The sequence below is a fragment of the Arachis ipaensis genome, chromosome B9 (genome assembly GCF_059453495.1).
Source record: "Arachis ipaensis isolate K30076 ecotype BB chromosome B9, ASM5945349v1, whole genome shotgun sequence".
NCBI lineage: Eukaryota > Viridiplantae > Streptophyta > Magnoliopsida > Fabales > Fabaceae > Arachis > Arachis ipaensis.
Window position 1 is genome coordinate 86151605 of NC_142444.1, and position 18724 is coordinate 86170328.

The 18724-nt window shown below is 39.8% G+C and overlaps 1 pseudogene; it reads right to left on the reverse strand.

Moving 5' to 3' along the window:
- Positions 1-354: 354 nt before the first annotated feature.
- On the reverse strand, positions 355-880 carry LOC148545319 (uncharacterized; annotated as a pseudogene).
- Between the last annotated feature and the right edge of the window lie 17844 nt (positions 881-18724).

Consider the following 18724-nt stretch of genomic DNA (forward strand, 5'->3'; position numbering starts at 1 on the left):
ATTGTGATTTAGAAAATTTTAAAAATTTTCCCTAGTTTACCCCTTTTTTAATCAAAACACAATTCTTATATAAAAAGAGTTAACTAGATTTTTTTTTAACAATCCAAAACATTTTCCTAATCACAATCAAAGCCAAGATGCAAAACATATATATATATATATATATAAAATAAAAGTGTGCAACTACCAAAGTAAGGGTATCCACAATAACAAATATGTACAGTAATCCCAAAATGATCTAAAACATAAAGTCCAAAATAAAATAGAGTAGCAGAAAATAGAAATAGATGTCTGAAAGTTCACCACATAAATGTAAACACCGGTCCCGAACGGTGACCTCCCCACAATTTAAAATCAAGCATCGTCCTCGATGCTACTGCTGAAGCTCGGGATGGGGGTCAACAATCGCGCTGGGCTGTGGCTCAAGCTCATGCTGTGGGACTGGGATCGGTTGTGGCTCTGGCTGTGGAGTGTCCTGCTGAACCTCAGGAGGGTGTTGAACCTTTGTGGTGACCTGTGTCTTTGGAGGTGCATCTTGATGAGTCGGCTCCTCAGCTAGCTCCTCCTCCTGATCCTGCTCGTCGGAAGTGGGAGAGTCTGGGAGTGGAGGTAGCTCGATGTCCTGTGATACAAACACCTGGTCAATGCGGTTGAGACGTCGCATAACACGACGCTCGAGGCGCTCCATGAAGCGAAGTAGGTGCTGCACCAATAGGTAAGTGGGCTCAGGTGCTGGTGGTGGTGGTAAGGATGCTGCGGCTGCTGAAGTAGAGGGGGTCCTGCTGCTGCTGCTGACGACGAGGGCTGAGCTGCCTCATCCACTGCTCTGGCTCGGGAACAGCATTTGGGTGGGGGCTTCTCGTGCACCCACCCACCCCATGGAATGGTAACCTCCTTGTCGTCGTCATCTGGGGGTGGTGGTGTCACGTCATCATCCTCCCACGGAACCTCAGCCATCTCGATCATGCTAGTGACCAGAGTAGGGAATGGCAAGAGGTCACGGATATGCACGCGCCACATACTCTGCCTGATCAGCCGGGGGAAGTTTACCTCCTTCCCCTCCATCACACACCCAATCAGAACTAGCATATCCATCGGAATCTCTGAGAAGTGAGTGGTGGGGAAGACATAGTGGGCGAAGATATGCTGCCAGGTCCTAGCCTCCCTCGACAGATATGTGAAACGCATCCCCTTGGGTTTCTTGTTCCCGAAATCCATCACCCAGGGGGCGTCAGGTGTAGCAATCACGCGCTTAAGCGCCTCATAATCAAATGTCATGCAGTGGATGGCTATCTCTGCCTACTTATGGATACATGTGTCATCAGGACGATGGTGGCAAAGCAGTGCATCCCCAATAGCAGCCTCAGTGATCATAATCTCTCTACCCCGCAGCTGAACTGAATCAAGAGTGGCTCGGAAGAAGTTGCAATAAAATTCTTTCACCCATGAAGTGTTCACCCTCCCCAAATCTCTATCAACAAAATCTAATCCTAACTCCAGAATGCGGGTGTTAATGGCACGCCTCACATCATTGGGAATGAGAAGTTTCTTCTCAATGTTTAGATTCTTCTTCCGGAAGTTGGAGAAGCGGAGCTCACAGTAGAGGTTTGGGAATTTGATTGGGTCAGTGGGTGCAGCAGTTGATTTTCCTTATCCTCTTCATTCAGGAGATTCTTAGCATAGTTTGCATAAGGATAGAAGTTAGAGGTCTTAGAGCACTTTCTCTTTTTGGAAGTAGTGGCTATAGCCTTTCCATTGTCTGACATCCTGAAAAACAGAGATGATACAATATAAGCAGATAGCCAAACAGATATAAAGCACTCAAAGCAAAGCATATTCATGAAGTGAAGAAAGAAAAGAGATTTCTTGGAATGCAAGCAACAGAATTCAGAATTCAAATCAGACTTCAAACCAAGAATTCAAACCACATTTGCACATTACTTGTTCATCAAGCCTAAGAAACACCATATCCAAAGGAATGATTAGAAGAGTTAAGTTGAAAACCAAAAGAAAAGTTAGTTGGTTAAACAGATTAAAGTTAGAAATCAGTTTGAAAATCAGTGATATGGTGGTTACCGACTCAATTCAAAAGGGAATGTACAAAGTAGGAATGTAAGCACATTCACAATCATGAAATGCATCAAGTCATTGATGATGAAATATGATATAGCCAGAAAACAACTAATGAGAAAACAAGTCATCAGTCAATGCAAAGATCACTAGAGTTAAATGAATTTGTGTTGGTGAAGTCAAATCATTAAAGAATGAATCAATCAAGAAGCATTCAACACCAAATTCAATGATGCATAAAAGTTACAAGTTGAGAAAAGAGTGGAAAACCTTATGGTCTATGTGGCTTAATACAAATTATGCATGAATAAAGTGAAGCAATTCAGCCACATAGATTAAAAATTTTCAAACTTGTGTGTTTATGCAAAAGAGGCATGAAATCTTAAAAGAGTTACAAGTGATGGCCAGTCTGAAAATTCATTCAAATTATTCAATGCGTATAAGCAAATCATCATGAATAACAAGCAAAGAATGTGATAAGCATGACCAAAACTTGTTCTTGAGGATTTTCCAAACCATTTAGCTAACAAAGTTCTATTGACACAGAAATCGTCAAATAGAAGCTTGTTGCATCAATCAAAACATTGTTATTTTATGAAACATGGTTATGAAAAATCCGGCAGCATTTCAGCAGTACATTGGCTACTTTCCAAATTCAAACAGTCAAGTCAATTTCATATGAATTCATTAAGAATCAAAAGCACAAAATTATGTATGAGTTCATATGAATGGAATAATTAAGCAAATAGTTCAGCAGCAGACATCAGAACACAAATTAAACCAAACTAGCATGCTACAAAAGCCTTATTTCCTTACACAATGCACAGAGAAACTGTCTTCAGCACAGCACCAGAACAGCATCAAGAACAAAGTAAAATAGGAATTCAGCAATAACAAGGGTCTTGAAACAAGAATAAAATGGAAAATTGAAGTGGAGCAGTCGACAATTCAATTCAAATTCGAAAAAAACAGAATCACCCCATCAACAATGAACCATTCAATAAGCAAGTAATCTGAATTCCAACACTTCAAGTACAAAGCAGCATTAAAACAGTATGCAGCAACATTAGGCAAGACAAACATATAGCACAAGCAAAGTAATGAAACAGAGCAATTGCACACAGTAGCGAAAATTCAAACAAGCCTAAATCTACTACTCAGCCCAGATTCGCTAACCACCTAATTACACTAAACTAACTAAACTAATCTAACTATACAAGCTAAATAGAATAATCTAAACAAAATTAATTAAACGAAATTAAAATTGAAATGAGAAAAGACAGGAACCTGGAAGCAGGGGAGTTGGAAGGTGGAACAGAGGACGGAAAAAGGAGGGTGGAAAGGGGTGAACCGGCCAGAGCAGAGCGGCGGTCTGGGAAGATGACCGGGAGTGTTCGCCGGCGACAATGGAGTCGCGGCTGTGCTCGTGGTGGTGGAGCAGGGGCGCTGTGAGAGAGAACAGAGAGGAGGGGATTGAGTGAGAGTGAGAGGGAGGGAGGAAGAAGGGGGCGTGCGGCAACGGTGGCGGTGACGATCGCGGGACGCTCGCCGGAGGATGGCTGGTGGTTGGTTGTCGGAGATGGAAAGGAGAGGGAGAGACGTTAGAGCAGGGGAGAAGAGGGATTGCGCGAAATGGAACGTTGGAGGTGAAAGGGGGATTGGGGGCGCGACTGCGCTAGGGCTTTCGCGTCCCTGGTTAAATGAGAATTTTGAATCCACACGGGCGTGCACCGTGCGCGTTCGCGTGGGTGGGAAAATTAGGGAAGTGGCGCGGAGGCGCCATATGCGCTTGTGCGTAGATAGAGGAATTGGAAATGGGCGCAGACGCGTATGGTGGGCGTTCGCGCGGGTGTGCTGGGCCAGAGGCACAAAAGGGATCCAGAGTTGGCACAACTCTCGGGTCCTTTGGCCTGGGTGATGCTAAAACGCATCGACGCGCGCGCGCACTATGCGCGTTCGCGTAGATGGCTTGAGCTTATAGAATGGGCACGGAGGCGCTAGGTGTGCCAATGCGTGGGTAAGGAAACATGAAGGGGCGCGGACGCGTACAGCGTGCGTCCGCGTGGTTTGAGGCACAAAGTTGGCCCAAAAGTGGCACAACTCTCTGGTCCTTGGCCCAGAAAACTTAAATGCGCAGCCGATGCGCGCGCGCACCATGCGCTTGCGCGTGGCTTGGCTTTCTTCTCTTTTTTTTTTTATTTTTTTTAAAGAGCCTCAAAAAGAGCTCAGTATCCTCCTAATCTCCTCTAAGACTCTAAAGCCAGTTAAGATGCAAAATTAAACGCATTTTTGAAGTATTTAGGATTTTTCAAACAAATTGAGGAAACTTGCAATCCAAGCAAAAACTCAAATTCAAAGAATCATCCCTAATTAAAGCATAGAATGTATAAACACCTTAGCAAGCAAAGCAAAATGTACTAAGAAGTAAAGAATTTATATACAATGGAACCCAATTCATTCATTCATTATATCTACAAGAGAATGGAAAGAGTTTACCATGGTGGGGTATCTCCCACCAAGCACTTTTAGTTTAAGTCCTTAAGTTGGATGGTGCACAAAATTGTGATGTCAATGTTCACATTACTCTCTTACAACTTCGCACAACTAACCAGCAAGTGCACTGGGTCGTCCAAGTAATACCTTACGTGAGTAAGGGTCGATCCCACGGAGATTGTTGGCTTGAAGCACGCTATGGTTATCTCGTAACTCTTAGTCAGGATATAATATCAATAATAATTTTTAGTTTGAATTGTAAAAAGTAAAAAGGGCAGAACACAAATTATACTTGTATGCAGTAATGGAGAATATGTTGGAGTTTTAGAGATGCTTTGTCTTCTGAAATTCTGCTTTTCTCTGTTTTCTTGTTCACGCACGCACGTCCTCCTATGGCAAGCTGTGTGTTGGTGGATCACCGTTGTCAATGGCTACCATCCTTCCTTTCAGTGAAAAGGGTCCAGGTGCACTGTCACCGCACGGCTAATCATCTGCAGGTTCTCAATCGTATCGGAATAGGATTTACTATCCTTTTGCGTCTGTCACTATGCCCAGCACTTGCGAGTTTGAAGTTTGTCACAGCCATCCAATCCCAGAATCCTACTCGGAATACCACAGACAAGGTTTAGACTTTCCTGATTCTCATGAATGCCGACATCAATCTAGCTTATACCACGGAGATTCTGATTAAGGAATCTAAGAGATACTCATTCAATCCGATGTAAAACGGAGGTGATTGTTAGACATGCGTTCATGGATTGAGGAAGGTGATGAGTGTCACGAATCATCACCTTCTCTATAATTAAGCGTGAATGGATATCTTAAATAGGAACGCGCATGTTTGAATGGAAAATAGAAACACTTGCATTAATTCATCGAGACACAGCAGAGCTCCTCACCCCCAACAATGGAGTTTAGAGACTCATGCCGTCAAAGAGTACAAAGTTTAGATCTAAAATGTCATGAGATGCAAAATAAATCTCTAAAAGTTGTTTAAATACTAAACTAGTAACCTAGGTTTACAGAAAATGAGTAAACTATGATAGATAGTGCAGAAATCCACTTCTGGGGCCCACTTGGTGTGTGCTGGGGCTGAGACTAAAGCTTCTCACGTGCCTGGGCTGTTTTGGGCGTTCAACGCCAGGCTGTAACCTGTTTCTGGCGTTGAACTCCAACTTGTAACTTGTTTCTGGCGCTGGACGCCAGACTGCAACATGGAACTGGCGTTGAACGCCAGTTTACGTCGTCTATCATTGAGCAAAGTATGAACTATTATATATTGCTGGAAAGCCCTAAATGTCCACTTTCCAACGCAATTGGAAGAGCGTCAATTGGACTTCTGTAGCTCCAGAAATTCTATTCCAAGTGCAGAGAGGTCAAGATCCAACAGCATCAGCAGTCCTTTTTCAGCCTGAATAAGATTTTTGCTCAGCTCCCTCAATTTCAGCCAGAAAATACCTGAAATTATAGAAAAACACACAAACTCATAGTAAAGTCCAGAAATATAAATTTTGCCTAGAAACTAATGAAAATAAACAAAAAACTAACTAAAACATACTAAAAACTATATGAATTTAACCCCAAAAAGCGTATAAAATATCCGCTCATCACAACACCAAACTTGAACTGTTGCTTGTCCCCAACCAACTAGACAAATAAAATAGAATACAAATGAGTCCAGAAACAATAATATCTCAGAGTTTTTGAGTGAAGCTCAGATTCTAATTAAATGAGCGGGGCTAGTAGCTTTTTGCTTCCGAACAGTTTTGGCATCTCACTTTATCCATTGAAGCTCAGAATGATTGGTATCTATAGGAACTTAAAATTCAGATAGTGTTATTGATTCTCCTAGTTCAGTATGATGATTCTTGAACACAGCTATTTTATGAGTCTTGGCCGTGGCCCTAAGCACTTTGTTTTCCAGTATTACCATCGGATACATAAATGCCACAGACACATAATTGGGTGAACCTTTTCAGATTGTGACTCAGCTTTGCTAAAGTCCCCAATTAGAGGTGTCCAGGGTTCTTAAGCACACTCTTCTTTTGGCTTTGGACCTTGAATTTAACCGCCCAGTCTCAAGTTTTCACTTGACACCTTCACGCCACAAGCACATGGTTAGAGACAGCTTGGTTTAGCCGCTTAGACCAGGATTTGATTCCCTTAGGCCCTCCTATCCACTGATGCTCAAAGCCTTGGATCCTTTTTATTACCCTTGCCTTTTGGTTTTAAGGGTTATTGGCTTTTTCTGCTTGCTTTTTTTTTTTTGCAAGCTTTATATTCACTGCTTTTTCTTGCTTCAAGAATCATTTTTATGATTTTTCAGATTACCAATAACATGTCTCATGTTTATCATTCTTTCAAGAGCCAACATATTTAACATTCAAGAACATCAAATTCCAAAGACATATGCACTGTTCAAGCATTCATTCAGAAGGCAGAAAGCATTGTCACCACATGTAATTAATCAGAATTTCTTGTATTAAAAACTCAAAAAATATTGCCTCCTTATCCTAAAGAAAATCTTCTATTTTATTCATGTTTAATGATGATGAAAAAAATAAATTATAGCTTAATTGGAGATAAAATCAAAATATAGATACTAATTACTACTACTTATATGTAACTTCTAAGGTAAAGCACAAATAAAAGCAATTATCACAGGGTTAAGGCTAAGATTAGAACTCAACAACCTTGAGGTTGGAAAGTGGATGTTCCTCTACTCTGTGAGGTGCTTGGTCCTTCAAGAGATAACTTCTGACGCTTCAGTTCCTTGAAGTCACACCCTTGCTCATCTTGTTCCCTGAGCAGTTTGCAGAGCATACTGTTTTGATTTTGCTGTTCTTCCTTTATTTGGTCCATAGATTCTTGCAACTTGGTAACAGATTCTTCAAGCTATTCCCAATATTCAAATTGAGGAACTTCTGGGAGGAATTCTTGCGCCCTCCTCTTGGTGTGGTCATCCTGCATTTGTTATTTTTCCATTGTGATTTTAGTGATTGGTTGCTCCACTGAGATATACTCTGTTATTCCCATCTTTACTTCAGCATCTTTTCAGAGCATAGAGATTAAGCTTGGATAAGCCAACCTGGCATCCTTGGAGTTCTTGTTAGCAAGTATGTAAAAATCAGATGGGATCAGTTGATGAACTTCTACTTCTTTTCCCAACATATTGCAATGGATCATTTCTGCTCTTTTAACAGTGACTTCAGAATGGTTGCTTGTGGGCAATATAGAACGCCCAATAAAGTCCAGCCATCCTCTGGTGACTGGTTTGAGATCTTCTCTCTTGAGTTGATTTGGGACTGATAAACCCATATTTCATGAGTTCTTTTGTGCTTAATTTGAGTGATTTATTCAATCCTCCACCTACTTATTCATATTAACTGCATGGTTTTACTTTCCCTTCCTTATTATGTCATATTGTGAAAAACATGTTTCCTAAGCTTTAAAAATTAATTATTTTAATTACCTTTATTTCCATTCGATGCCGTGATTAGTGTGTTGAGTAGATTCAGATTTTCTAAGGCAGAATGACTTAAAGGATGGAAAAGGAAACATACAAAATGGAAGGAGAAGGCAAAACAGAGCTTTGAAGGAAACTGGTATTCACGCGATCGCATGGACGACACGATCGCGTGCCAGAAGCGAAGATGCAGCGACGCGGCCGCATGACTGACGCAATCGCGCGACATAAGCAGAACGCATACGACGTGGACGCGTGACTGACGCGACCGCGTGGCAAGGAAAAGCTCCAAATGACGCGACCGCGTGACCCACACGGACGCGTGACAGAGGCCACGTATCAGAATTTATAGAATACGCCCCCAGTGATTTCTGAAGCCCTTTTTGGCCCAGATCCAGGTACAGACAGCATAGACCAGAGGTTATAAAGTGTGGGAGTGCACCCATTCAAGAGAGAGCTCGCATATTTTATTTTTCAATGATTTAGATTTAGTTGAGAGGGAGATCTTCTCTCTCTCTCTCTCTCTCTCTCTCTCTCTCTCTCTTAGGATTTAGGATTTCTTCTTATTTTAAGAGTGACTCTCAATCCAGGTTTTATGTTTCTTTGTTTTAGCTTCCTTTTATTTTTATTTATTCCAGCACTTGAATTAATCAATGAATCTATGAATTCTTCCATGTTGCAGACTGTTATTTGAATTAATGATAATTGAGGTATTTTCAGTTTATGATTGTTCTCTTTGATTTAAGTTAACATTGCTTCCCATCTAAGGACATTTTATTATTCCAGCAATTTTACTTTTTTCCCTTTTGGTCTTGGTTAAGAATTCAGTAACTCAACAGTTATTAAACTCAACATAACTGATGATCGTTATCTTGCTAATTGAGCTGAACTTAAGTAATCCAAATCTTTTCTTAGGAAATAAATAGGATTCAAAGGTCAATTTAATTACTCCCTTGACTTTCCTTTGCCCTAGTAAAGGTTGACCAAGTGGAGTTTAGATTCAACTTTCATTATAGTTGGGAGAGATAACTACGTTGGACCTCCAACTTCCCTTACCTTGCCAAAAGTATACTTTACAGTATTTATTTATTTTAATTGCCATTTGCTTTACTTGTCATTTAAATTACTTGCTTCTCATCTTCTAAACCCCGATTACAACCTTTATAGCCAATAATAAGAACATACTTCCTCGCAGTTCCTTGAGAAGACGACCCGAGGTTTGAATACTCGGTTAACAATTTTTAAAGGGGTTTGTTACTTGTGACACCCAACACGTTTGTACGAAGGGATTTTTGTCGGTTTAGAGACTATATCTACAACGCAACTGTTTCTATGAATTTCTTTACTGGTAAAAATCCTAACGTCAAAATGGCGCCGTTGCCGGGGAATTGAAAACATGTGCCTTATTATTGGTTATTGTAAATATTTTTCTTTTGCTTGTTTATTTATTTTTGTTTTTCCTTTTTAAATTTATTTGCTACTATGAACTCTCACCCCTCTCGCTTTGAGTATGGTTCTAATATTGTTAAGGGAAATAGAAGTTACAGCAGGAATGTGCATCAAGGTCAGACCAATCAAGGATGGATGGAACCAAGAGGATCTAATCAACCCTTTTGGCAGCAACACCCTCCGAGATATCCTGGACAAAGACCACTCTACAGTGCATACCCAGCTGAAAGACATGGTGGACAACCTTGTAACTACCAACAAGTCCCACCCCGTGTATATAAACCATCCTTTCAACATAACCTTGAACCACCACACTCACAAGCTTCTCTTCACCATTCGCCACCATATGATCCTTCCTTACTCCAATACCAATCCAATCACTCCCAATCACCACCACTTTCCTTTGTATCATGTCCAAGTCCAGCAACCCGAGAAGCAGAGGCTCGCCTAAGAGAAACAGTAAATAAATTTCAAACAACCATTCAACAACTGGAGCAAGCGATAATTCAATGGGCTTTTAGGCGCTCAAAAACACAAGGATCATCCACAGCTCTATGTGGACAGCCTAATGAAGAGCGTAGCATGAAGGAGCTACCAGAAACTCCAGTGGACAAGACAGAGAATAAATTTGTACTAGAACAATTAGAAGAAGCTGTCTTTATTCAAGAAGAAGAGTTGGTTGAAGACCTAGGAGATGCTGAACTTCCATGGGAATCCATAATTAAGGAAAACTCCGTCCAGGATGCTACAGTTGATGCTAAGGAGGTGATGCGCATAAACTTGTTATGCTACGATTTAGGAAATTGCACGATCGGCAAAATTCCTTCCGGCAAGTGCACCGGTTATCGTCAAGTAAAAACTCACAATAGAGTGAGGTCGAATCCCACAAGGATTGGTTGAGTGAGCAATTCGGATTAGAAGTATGTTCTAGTTGAGCGGAATCAAGATTTAGATGAGAATTGCGGAATGTAAAATTGGCGGGAAACGTAAATGACAAGAAATTGAAATGACAAGGAATTTAAATGGCGGAATCTTAAATTGCATGAATTAAAGAGCAGAAGCTAAATTGCTGAAAATTAAAAAGGGAGTGGGGGTGGTTGCATGAATTGAGTTGCAGAATGTAAAAAGAAAGTGGAAATCAGAAATGGGAATTCATTGGGTTATATGAGATATTGAGATCTTCGAATCAAAATATGTTTATCTCTTCCTCAACCAATGCGTTCATTGAATTTTGCTTGGCAATCTTATATGATTGGATCCCAATCCCTTGGCTCACCAATTCTCTCTAAAAACAAACAAATTCCCAATCCCTTGGTTTAAATGTTCATAAGAAGAGATGATGCTCGATCACTGATTATACCACACAGTTTCATGAACCACAATTTGGTAGGATTACATGTCACAATATCCATCCAAACCCCAATCCAATTCACTGTGAGAAAGCTTCTCTAGCATGAATCCTCCATTCCTTTCCCAAGGTTCCGAAGGATTCCAATTATGGGTAGTTTCTTTCCCAAGACAACTACCCAATGGAATTAGATCGAGAAGCTTTCTAACAAAATTCAAGAGAAAAGATTGAAGAAGAAGATAAACTATTATTGATTCATTGAATTACAATAGAGCTCCCTAACCCAATGAAAGGGGGTTTAGTGAGTCATAGCTCTGAATTCAATTACAAAGATATGAAAACTAGCTAAAATGAAAAGGTAAAATTCCCCCTCAGGGGCTGGATTCCCCTTCAATCCCCTCCTCTTCAAATGCAGAACTAAGGCCTTTAAATAGGCTCCCTAAATTACAAAATGAAAATGAAATTCAAAGCAAATTACAATCAAATGAAAATAAACTATTCTAGATGATTCTTGTGGCCTTGATTTGGTGTTGTTGATGGGCCTTGCTTGCTTGAAGGGCTGAGTGACATAATTGATCCAAAAAGGATAATGATCCATTAAACTACACTCAAATGTTGCACCCCCTTTCTTGAGTCGTCACTTTGTTCTCTTGTCAACCTTGCCAATTTGATGCCAAATATAGACTATTATACCTCGTTGGAAAGCTATGGATGTCAGCTTTCTAACGCAACTAGAAGCACCTCAATTGGATCTCTACAACTCGAGTTATACCCCATGGAAGGTGAAGAGGTCAGCTGGCCTGATTGCATGTTGGTACTATGCTCTTCTATGCACATTACGGGGCTGTTTTCTCCCTCAATTTTTAGTATCCACCATGCATGCCATATATGCTTGGAAAGCTCTAGATGTCTTCTTTCCAATGCATTTTGAATCACCTCATTTGGAGTTTTGTAGCTCAAGTTATTTATGTTTGAAGAAGGCATGGTCAAGCTGTTCCATATAACACGTTTAAGCTTCAGTTTAAGGTTAAACTGAAGCTTAAACGTGGAAATGGAAAAGGTAGCCCTGGAGGTCGAACACGTTTAAGCTCCAGTTTAAGGTTAAACTGGAGCTTAAACGTGGAAATGGAGAAAGCAACCCTGGAGGAGAAAACTTGGTCGAACACGTTTAAGCTCCAGTTTAAGGTCAAACTGGAGCTTAAACGTGGAAATGGCTCCCTGGTGCACTTCCCATTTCTGGCGTTTAACCTCCAGTTTAAGGTTAAACTGGAGGTTAAACGTGGAAATGCTTCCTGATTGGCATTCTCATTCTGGCGTTTAACCTCCAGTTTAAGGTTAAACTGGAGGTTAAACGTGGAATGCTTCTTTGGTGAGACTTTCATTCTGGCGTTTAACCTCCAGTTTAAGGTTAAACTGGAGGTTAAACTTCAATTCCAGCATTATATGGCTTGGTAGTTTAAGTTCCAGTTTAAGCTTAAACTGGAACTTAAACTCCACATGTGATATTCAAGCTTCCTTTATTGATTTTGTTGCTTCCTTGCCTAGCCTCTTCTTCCCTGAAATCATCCAAACAATTGCATCAAAGTCTTGCAAAAATTCATGAGAATTCTTCCATTCATAGCTTTCAAGGAATATAACTAAAAACTCATGGAATTTGCATCAAAATCTTCATGTTGAATGATTTAAGACAAGCATGACTATTTGGCCCAAAATGATTACTTAAGGCTAAAGAAAATGCATAAAACAACTAAAAATAAAAGAAAAAGGCTAGTGAAACTAGCCTAAGATGCCTTGGCATCACAACACCAAACTTAATCCTTGCTTGTCCCCAAGCAAGTTCTGAATTATTGAGAAGAAAGAATGAAACAGAAGGTAAATTCATTAGCCATATCAGTAAGTAATTGACATTGATTAATGGGGTGTTCATGCAGAAAGTTGCTGCAGCATCACTTTATTGTTTCTTAGGTAAGAATGTCACTTTTTATGTTTCCACTAAAACACTGCTTATGGCCTCTTGTTATTCACATATCCTTGGCAAGTTTCTTTTCTTTGTTTTTCTTTTTCTTTGAGCTTATTTGCTCCTTGTTGCTCAGTGTCATGTGTTGCTCAAGCCTTTGGCATTTTCTTTTTCTTATTAGTGCACTACACATATCCACTACAGGCATTTTAGTTCACATTTCTTCTTGAGACATTGGTGCCCAGCACCTCTTTGTGTGACTAAATGTTTTGTATTTAGGTTGCTCTTGATAATGGACTTTTGGTTGATAATCCCGGGTTAGTTAACCCAAGTTACCAAGTGTTGAAACACTCCTCAGAACCTATTCATCCAAGCATATCCTTAATACATAAACACCACAGGCATTTGTCTCAGAAGTTCAAACCATTGGTGCCTAGCTTATTTTCTCAATTTTTTTTTTGCTTTTTGGTTGCCCTTTTTCAGTGGCTTTTTCTTCTTCTTTTTCTTTCTTTTCCATGGCCAAAGACATTTATTCATCAAGATCCATAGACAGCATCCTAATTTCCACTAAAAGTGACAATTCTAACTTTATTTCTTAGTGAGCTGACTATTCAATCAAACATGCATACCACCACTTAATCTTATTTGATTTCTTACCAAATGGAATTGAGTTACTTTTGTTCAAACATTTTTTTTATTTTATGGAAACAGAACAAGCATGGCAAGCATTTGTTTAAGAAGATGAAGTTATCCAGACACTTAGACTATCACTTATTTGAAAATTAAACAAACAGACAAACAAAAACTGCAATGACTCAAACTTAAAGCAGGGGTGCATGCAAACTTCAAATATCAGCAATTCAAAGTACAAGCAATTAAGTGACAATACAACCTTTTAGCATCTTCTTTGTTGTTCATCATCCTTCCTAGCCTTGGTGTTCTCTTTGATGATGATGTATATTCCTTCCATGAGATTGATTGTCTTCCTGCAAAGCTATTAGAAGTTGCTTGTTCCCCAAGCACTTTGAGAATTGGTTAGCATGCATGGATGTTTATAGGCCTCTGAACTTAGATTGGTGTGTGAACACGAAACTTAGTTCCTTGCCATATGCAGCAATTGGGATCATATGCAGAAAACCTCATGTGCTTTTATTAAGAAAATAACTATGAACTAGAAAAAGAAACTATGAACTAGAAATTAAACTATTGTTTAAGTAGTTTCCCTGATTGGTTGGAGCTAGTGACTAGTCATGCTGAGGTAGAAATGTGCTTTTAATGAAGTTTTTGGTGGAACACCAAACTTAGAATCTCACATTCACCCTTGAATTGTTTTGGTGTGCAACACCAAACTTAGCTCCTTGCAATACAGATAAATCTACTTAACTCTTTTATTGAAATAACTAGAAAAGAAAAACTACCTTTGGTTGGGTTGCCTCCCAACAAGCGCTTCTTTAATGTCATTAGCTTGACATGCTGTTCCTAACTTTCTTCCTCTTCCTCCAGTTTGTTAAGAGGAATGACTTCAAGTGGATAAAGGAGCTAGTTAGTGCCCCTTGTTGTGAATGCTTCTTTCCAGCAAGCTTTCCCTTGTGATTGGCTTGAGTGAACTTGCTTGTTGGCTCAGGAGTTGGATTGTTCTTCGACCTTCTCTTCTTCATGGATATGGTCCTTTGTTTCTCGGTCACAATCCTCATTTTGGTGCTTGTTTCTACTGCCTTCACATCCTTGATCTCAGAACTTGGTTGTTGTTGGACAGTTGGAGTATCCTGTTCATCAAAAGCTTCCTGAATTTGTGGTTCAATGAACCCTTCCTCTTTGCAACTCTCTGTGTCATTGGAGTGTGATCTCCCTTGATTGACTTTCTCCCTTTCTTGTTCTTCTGATTCCTCCCTTGGGTTTGCCATGGTATCACTAGAAGAATTGTGGCTAGGGATTTGCTTTGATAGATATCCAATTTGTGCTTCTAGCTTTTGAATGGCAGCACTATGATTTTGTAAGTTGGATATCACTTCTTCCTTAAAGCTTTTCAAATCGGCCACATCTCTGCCCATAGTTGCAATCATTCCTTCTATCCTGTTTAATTGATCTTGAAATTGTTGGTTCGGATTGGGTTGATGAGGTTGATTATCTTGGCTGTGATATGGTGGCTGGGAGTATGTGTTTTGTGTGGGCTGATAGAGTCTTTGGTTGGAGTGTTGGTAGTGGTATGACTCTTGTGTGTAGTGGAATGAGTCTTGTGGATAGTGAAATGAATTGTATGAATTTGAGAAGGAATTTTGTGCTGAGAAATGCTCAAGTGATGAAGAATTTGGATATGTAAAACTAGGAGGTGAGGTTGGATAATTCAGAGGTGATGGCTCTTGATGAATGGGGTGTGAATAAGTGAAATCTCTTTGGTTTTGATCTTCCCAGCCATAACTTGAGTAGTGATCAAATTCACCAAAACATGGACCATTTTGTGGCTCTGGGAAGTACCCCGTTTCCTGTTCCTGATACTCCCACCCACCATGAGCATAATAACATGAATCATTCTGTGGTGGTGGAGAGTTTCTCATGAATTTTGATTGACCAAAAGATGATGGATACTCCTTTCTTTTTTGCAATGTGCCCAGTCTCAAACAATACTCATCCAAAGATAGTGGAAATTCCATAGTGAGGCAATATCACAAACAGCTAGTGGTTAGTATGCTAACAAGTGAATAAGCAAAGAAAACAAATTAAAATTTGCAGAAATTAGCAGTAATAAACTGAAACAAAAAACTATTAACAAAAGAAAAGAAAAATTGCTCAATCTAGTTAACTTCCAATTGGAGAATTGTCAATCGAAAACCAATCCCCGGCAACGGCGCCATAAACTTGATGCGCATAAACTTGTTATGCTACGATTTAGGAAATTGCACGATCGGCAAAATTCCTTCCGGCAAGTGCACCGGTTATCGTCAAGTAAAAACTCACAATAGAGTGAGGTCGAATCCCACAAGGATTGGTTGAGTGAGCAATTCGGATTAGAAGTATGTTCTAGTTGAGCGGAATCAAGATTTAGATGAGAATTGCGGAATGTAAAATTGGCGGGAAACGTAAATGACAAGAAATTGAAATGACAAGGAATTTAAATGGCGGAATCTTAAATTGCATGAATTAAAGAGCAGAAGCTAAATTGCTGAAAATTAAAAAGGGAGTGGGGGTGGTTGCATGAATTGAGTTGCAGAATGTAAAAAGAAAGTGGAAATCAGAAATGGGAATTCATTGGGTTATAGGAGATATTGAGATCTTCGAATCAAAACATGTTTATCTCTTCCTCAACCAATGCGTTCATTGAATTTTGCTTGGCAATCTTATATGATTGGATCCCAATCCCTTGGCTCACCAATTCTCTCTAAAAACAAACAAATTCCCAATCCCTTGGTTTAAATGTTCATAAGAAGAGATGATGCTCGATCACTGATTATACCACACAGTTTCATGAACCACAATTTGGTAGGATTACATGTCACAATATCCATCCAAACCCAATCCAATTCACTGTGAGAAAGCTTCTCTAGCATGAATCCTCCATTCCTTTCCCAAGGTTCCGAAGGATTCCAATTATGGGTAGTTTCTTTCCCAAGACAACTACCCAATGGAATTAGATCGAGAAGCTTTCTAACAAAATTCAAGAGAAAAGATTGAAGAAGAAGATAAACTATTATTGATTCATTGAATTACAATAGAGCTCCCTAACCCAATGAAAGGGGGTTTAGTGAGTCATAGCTCTGAATTCAATTACAAAGATATGAAAACTAGCTAAAATGAAAAGGTAAAAGTCCCCCTCAGGGGCTGGATTCCCCTTCAATCCCCTCCTCTTCAAATGCAGAACTAAGGCCTTTAAATAGGCTCCCTAAATTACAAAATGAAAATGAAATTCAAAGCAAATTACAATCAAATGAAAATAAACTATTCTAGATGATTCTTGTGGCCTTGATTTGGTGTTGTTGATGGGCCTTGCTTGCTTGAAGGGCTGAGTGACATAATTGATCCAAAAAGGATAATGATCCATTAAACTACACTCAAATGTTGCACCCCCTTTCTTGAGTCGTCACTTTGTTCTCTTGTCAACCTTGCCAATTTGATGCCAAATATAGACTATTATACCTCGTTGGAAAGCTTGGGATGTCAGCTTTCTAACGCAACTGGAAGCTCCTCAATTGGATCTCTAAAACTCGAGTTATACTCCATGGAAGGTGAAGAGGTCAGCTGGCCTGATTGCATGTTGGTACTATGCTCTTCTATGCACATTACGGGGCTGTTTTCTCCCTCAATTTTTAGTATCCACCATGCATGCCATATATGCTTGGAAAGCTCTAGATGTCTTCTTTCCAATGCATTTTGAATCATCTCATTTGGAGTTTTGTAGCTCAAGTTATTTATGTTTGAAGAAGGCATGGTCAAGCTGTTCCATATAACACGTTTAAGCTTCAGTTTAAGGTTAAACTGAAGCTTAAACGTGGAAATGGAAAAGGTAGCCCTGGAGGTCGAACACGTTTAAGCTCCAGTTTAAGGTTAAACTGGAGCTTAAACGTGGAAATGGAGAAAGCAACCCTGGAGGAGAAAACTTGGTCGAACACGTTTAAGCTCCAGTTTAAGGTCAAACTGGAGCTTAAACGTGGAAATGGCTCCCTGGTGCACTTCCCATTTCTGGCGTTTAACCTCCAGTTTAAGGTTAAACTGGAGGTTAAACGTGGAAATGCTTCCTGATTGGCATTCTCATTCTGGCGTTTAACCTCCAGTTTAAGGTTAAACTGGAGGTTAAACGTGGAATGCTTCTTTGGTGAGACTTTCATTCTGGCGTTTAACCTCCAGTTTAAGGTTAAACTGGAGGTTAAACTTCAATTCCAGCATTATATGGCTTGGTAGTTTAAGTTCCAGTTTAAGCTTAAACTGGAACTTAAACTCCACATGTGATATTCAAGCTTTCTTTATTGATTTTGTTGCTTCCTTGCCTAGCCTCTTCTTCCCTGAAATCATCCAAACAATTGCATCAAAGTCTTGCAAAAATTCATGAGAATTCTTCCATTCATAGCTTTCAAGGAATATAACTAAAAACTCATGGAATTTGCATCAAAATCTTCATGTTGAATGATTTAAGACAAGCATGACTATTTGGCCCAAAATGATTACTTAAGGCTAAAGAAAATGCATAAAACAACTAAAAATAAAAGAAAAAGGCTAGTGAAACTAGCCTAAGATGCCTTGGCATCAGGAGGATACTCTACAATCTCCAAGGCAAGTCGTTTATGAGGAATCAGACGGAATAATCCAAGAAGCAAATTCCCTTGATGATGATAGTCACAAGTCTAGCTCTCTTGGTGATGAACTTGCATCCGCAAGTGAATTATCTGAGATCGAAGAATCTTTCCCAAGTGAATATGAAGATGATGCAGAGCTAGATTTCTCTCAACCTCCAATCTATGACTCAAGTGATGAGGAAGACACCAAAGACTTTGACCAGGACACAGATACAATTGAAGATCTTTGCAAGGAAGTGGAGGAATTCACAGAAGAGCACAAAGAAATGGAACTTGCAGAACCACCAAAAACACCTATCCCAAGGCCATTACCACCTAATACAAGCTTCAAGTGGGTACAATCCTTAACTTATAACTTTACTTATTCACTTGAATATGGTTTGCTTGAAACAGATGGCCAGCTTAGAGCTCTCTGCGGCCTTAAAAGTAAGAGGGAAATGGCTCGTACTCAGAGCTGGTGCACAAGGTTCAATAAGGTTCCATGCTTCACCTCGAAGTACACGGATTGGTATCATGCTCAATTGCATGGATCACGGAGAACGTTTGGTCACCACGGTGAGATTCTGCTTTTTAAAACGCCCGGATGGAGACATGTAGATCAAGACGGAGACGGATTTAAAAGCAAGGCTTGGAATCCAGGAGTTTATTCTGACATT